Source organism: Salvelinus namaycush, chromosome 12, assembly GCF_016432855.1.
Source record: "Salvelinus namaycush isolate Seneca chromosome 12, SaNama_1.0, whole genome shotgun sequence".
Taxonomy (NCBI): Eukaryota; Metazoa; Chordata; class Actinopteri; order Salmoniformes; family Salmonidae; genus Salvelinus; species Salvelinus namaycush.
In genome coordinates, this window is record NC_052318.1 from 27984734 (window position 1) to 27990031 (window position 5298).

The window sequence follows — 5298 nt, forward strand, 5'->3', positions numbered from 1 at the left end:
TCATAACTGTGGTTCTAACTTGGTGCTTACTAAGAGCCCATATGTGATATTAAGGATCAAGGGAGGAAAAATCTCTTCCTCCTGACTATTTATATGCAAATAACTCAAGAAAGACGTCCTGACCCGTTTCGGGCTCTGATAAGGAAAAATCCATATTGTTTTTAGATAAGCCTTGTGATGAAATACTCAGTACCTAGTTGTGACAGTCTCTCATCTCACTGAAATAGGAGCGTCTCTCTGTGTGTCAGTGAGTCTATGTGTAACGCTACAGTGCTGCAGGCAGACAGGCAGACAGGCAGGCAGGCAGACAGACAGGCAGACAGGCAGACAGGCAGACAGACAGACAGACAGACAGACAGACAGACAGACAGACAGACAGACAGACAGACAGAGAGGCAGGCAGACAGGCAGGCAGACAGGCAGGCAGGCAGGCAGGCAGGCAGACAGGCAGGCAGGCAGGCAGGCAGGCAGGCAGGCAGACAGGCAGGCAGGCAGGCAGGCAGGCAGGCAGACAGACAGACAGACAGAGAGACAGGCAGGCAGACAGGCAGACAGGCAGACAGGCAGACAGGCAGGCAGACAGACAGACAGACAGGCAGGCAGACAGGCAGACAGGCAGACAGACAGGCAGGCAGACAGGCAGACATGCAGACAGACAGACAAGCAGGCAGACAGGCAGACAGGCAGACAGGCAGGCAGACAGACAGGCAGGCAGGCAGACAGAGAGGCTGTTATGGTGATATTTCTTTGTTATGCCGTAAAAGAGCACACTCACTCACAGAGAATTCACCACTTTACCTGCTGCTTAACCATACATCCAGCTACTGTTTTGAGGTTGACATGGTAGCACAAGGTTCCTTAACTTCTACCCCCGGGGCAGTGGGGAAACAGCAGAGTTTAGGGGGGTTAACCTGGGCTACGTAATGGGGGGAGACAGGATCTCTTTGCCTCAGGGTAAGAGTCAGCTTTATGAATCTGCGATATTGGATTTGTGATTCCCCTGCCTGAATTGTCTCTTCTGAGTCTTTTACTGTGCATTAAACAGGTGTGAAGGGACATTATAGAGGACCTTATGCTGGCTGTTGTCTTACTGTGCTACAGTACAGGCCATGCAGGCGTTGAGGAGCCTTTGCTCTCCCTGCTCTACAGTTGGGCCCATGTTTCTGCTCACCAAATGTAAGAGGCATGGATAGAAAGAGGGAGGTTGATACACGGATCAACATAGAAGGACAGTTACAGATGAACGTGGATGAACTATAGATCAGCAACAAGACGTAACTAAGCCTAGGCCTGTTTCCTTGTGGTTTCTAACCCTGCCATTCAGCTCTGGGCCCGTATCTACAAAACAAAGTGTCTCAGAGTAGGAGTGCTGATCTAGCATCAGTTTTGACTTATGGATCATGATGAAAAAGATTGTATGGAAAGATCCTAGATCAACAATACTACTCAGATACGTGTTGTGGATATGGGCCCTGATCTCACATAGCAGCTAATCACTCTGCTTGTCATTTACTCGCCATACCGTTTCCATTATCGTAATATCCCTGGCTTACGATCCCATCTAAGAGGCCAATAGCGTCTCCATTTCAGATGACTAATAAAGCAAAGTGAGCCCACAGAGAGAGAGAGGGATAGCGGGAAGGAAAGGCTTTAGGTAAAGCCTGTTTAGTGGGGACCCATTAGGAAAATTGTGAGGAGGTGGGCGTGACGTGTGTGTGTGTCTGTCTGTCTGTCTGTCTGTCTGTCTGTCTGTGTTTGTTTGTGTGTGTGTGTAAGGAGCTGGGACATGGTAGGAATAATTCATTAGGAGTTAATGGGATTTCAGCTGGGCTTGTGTTCTCTGTGTGTGTGTGTGTGTGTGTGTGTGTGTGTGTGTGTGTGTGTGTGTGTGTGTGTGTGTGTGTGTGTGTGTGTGTGTGTGTGTGTGTGTGTGTGTGTGTGTGTGCCCGTTTACCACACCCACCCACAGCAAATGAATTATTTATGTAATGCTGCGTTACAATGGAACAGGCAAACAAAGACTTGGATTAAGGAAAGGAGGGTCAGAAAGGAGTGAGGAGAGGAAAGGAGGGGCAGAAGGAGAGAGGAGAGGAAAGGAGGGGTAGAAAGGAGAGGAGAAGAAAGGAAAGAAGAGCGTTTCCCTATTCACATAGAGCCTTCATTTAATCTCCTACTGTTTGATCTGAGATTAGACAAGGTCATTTGCATTTGCAGTCTGATTATTTTACACACTGTTGCCGGGCCCACAGAGGGAAGGCAGAAGGAGATGCAGACAAGAGCTATTAAGCTTTAAATGAGAAAAGGTGTGTGTGTGTGTGTGTGTGTGTGTGTGTGTGTGTGTGTGTGTGTGTGTGTGTGTGTGTGTGTGTGTGTGTGTGTGTGTGTGTGTGTGTGTGTGTGTGTGTGTGTGTGTGTGTGTGTGTGTGTGTGTGTGTGTGTGTGTGGGCATTTGTGTTTGGTATGTGTCTGTATACATTTCTGTGTGTATATGAGTTCCCTTCGCAAGCCAGCCTACAAAAACTACAGTTTACTGTAGAATTTGGTAGTAAGCTGTAGCATACTGCAGAATACTAGACTACACATTGTAGTGTCCCTCGATCATGTGTAGTACTTAGTATAGAATATTGTAGTATACTGTAGAATACTATAGTAAATAGTATGGTATTATCCACAAAAAAACACAGTAGTAAATACTACCGAAATGTCCGCAGAAACACTACAGTCCACAAAAACACAAAAACGTTTAACTATAGTAAATACTACAGTATTTCATTTGCACAAACCCTGCCAATTCTCCTCCACCGTATCCCAATTTGTACCACCCGAAAGTGAGAAACTTACATGCCAAGTATAGACCATATATTGTGTTCCCTACAAGTTATAGAAAAGACCAGGAGTGTCTGACCTCCGTTCAGAACCCAGTCTTACCTACCTGCAGGTTATGTAAATTTGCTCTTTTAGTATTTCTCCAGTAGGTTTCTTTAAGGATAAAGCCCCCCACTTTTATGTCAAAGATTATAAAACAAGAACACTTAGGTAGATACTAGGGTTGCACATTTTGGGGAATATTCAGATGTGGAAACTTTCCGTGGGAATTAAAGGGAATATATTTATTTTATTTTCATTTATTTCACCTTTATTTAACCAGGTAGGCAAGTTGAGAACAAGTTCTCATTTACAATTGCGACCTGGCGAAGATAAAGCAAAGCAGTTCGACTCATACAACAACACAGAGTTACACATGGAGTAAAACAAACATACAGTCAATAATACAGTAGAAAAATAAGTCTATAAACAATGTGAGCAAATGAGGTGAGAAAAGGGAGCAAAAGGCAAAAAAAGGCCATGATGGCGAAGTAAATACAATATAGCAAGTTAAACACTGGAATGGTAGATTTGCAGTGGAAGAATGTGCAAAGTAGAAATAGAAATAATGGGGTGCAAAGGAGCAAAATAAATAAATAAATACAGTAGGGGAAGAGGTAGTTGTTCGGGCTAAATCATAGATTGGCTATGTACAGGTGCAGTAATCTGTGAGCTGCTCTGACAGCTGGTGCTTGAAGCTAGTGAGGGAGATAAGTGTTTCCAGTTTCAGAGATTTTTGTAGTTTGTTCCAGTCATTGGCAGCAGAGAACTGGAAGGAGAGGCGGCCAAAGGAGGAATTGGCTTTGGGGGTGACCAGAGAGATATACCTGCTGGAGCGCGTGCTACAGGTGGGTGCTGCTATGGTGACCAGCGAGCTGAGATAAGGGGGGACTTTACCTAGCAGGGTCTTGTAGATGACCTGGAGCCAGTGGGTTTGGCGACGAGTATGAAGCGAGTGCCAGCCAACGAGAGCGTACAGGTCGCAGTGGTGGGTAGTATATGGGGCTTTGGTGACAAAACGGATGGCACTGTGAAAGACTGCATTCAATTTATTGAGTAGGGTATTGGAGGCTATTTTGTAATTGACATCGCCAAAGTCGAGGATCGGTAGGATGGTCAGTTTTACGAGGGTATGTTTGGCAGCATGAGTGAAGGATGCATTGTTGCGAAATAGGAAGCCAATTCTAGATTTAACTTTGGATTGGAGATGTTTGATGTGAGTCTGGAAGGAGAGTTTATAGTCTAACCAGCCACCTAGGTATTTGTAGTTGTCCAAATATTCTAAGTCAGAACCGCAGGCAGCGATCGGTTGAAGAGCATGCATTTAGTTTTACTTGTATTTAAGAGCAGTTGGAGGCCACGGAAGGAGAGTTGTATGGCATTGAAGCTTGTCTGGAGGGTTGTTAACACAGTGTCCAAAGAAGGGCCAGAAGTATACAGAATGGTGTCGTCTGCATAGAGGTGGATCAGAGACTCACCAGCAGCAAGAGCGACATCATTGATGTATACAGAGAAAAGAGTCGGCCCAAGAATTGAACCCTGTGGCACCCCCATAGAGACTGTCTGAGGCCCGGACAACAGGCCCTCTGATTTGACACACTGAACTCTATCAGAGAAGTAGTTGGTGAACCAGGCAAGGCAATAATTTAAGAAACCAAGGCTATCGAGTCTGCCGATGAGGATGTGGTGATTGACAGAGTCGAAAGCCTTGGCCAGGTCAATGAATACGGCTGCACAGTATTGTTTCTTTTCGATGGCGGTTAGGATATCGTTTAGGACCTTGAGCCTGGCTGAGGTGCACCCATGACCAGCTCTGAAACCAGATTGCATAGCGGAGAAGGTGCGGTGGGATTTGAAATGATCGGTAATCTGTTTGTTGACTTGGCTTTCGAAGACCTTAGAAAGGCAGGGTAGGATAGATATAGGTCTGTAGCAGTTTGGGTCAAGAGTGTTCCCCCCTTTGAAGAGGGGGATGACTGCAGCTGCTTTCCAGTCTTTGGGAATCTCAGACGACACGAAAGAGAGGTTGAACAGGCTAGTAATAGGGGTTGCAACAATTTCGGCAGATAATTTTAGAAAGAAAGGGTCCATATTGTCTAGCCCGGCTGATTTGTAGGGGTCCAGATTTTTGCAGCTCTTTCAGAACATCAGCTGACTGGATTTGGGAGAAGGAGAAATGGGGAAGGCTTGGGCGAGTTGCTGTGGGGGGTGCAGTGCTGTTGACCGGGGTTGGGGTAGCCAGGTGGAAAGCATGGCCAGCCGTAGAAAAATGCTTATTGAAATTCTCAATTATAGTGGATTTATCGGCGGTGACAGAGTTTCCTATCCTCAGTGCAGTGGGCAGCTGGGAGGAGGTGTTCTTATTTTCCATGGACTTTACAGTGTCCCAGAACTTTTTTGAGTTTGTGTTGCAGGAAGCAAATTTCTGCTTGA

General features: G+C 45.9%; 1 non-coding gene across 1 annotated transcript; it reads left to right on the forward strand.

The window, feature by feature from the left end:
• The first annotated feature begins 2944 nt into the window (after positions 1–2944).
• LOC120057650 lies at positions 2945–2998 on the forward strand. The gene has a single exon (XR_005477939.1). It is a non-coding gene; the product is annotated as a U7 small nuclear RNA (small nuclear RNA).
• The last annotated feature ends 2300 nt before the right edge of the window (positions 2999–5298 follow it).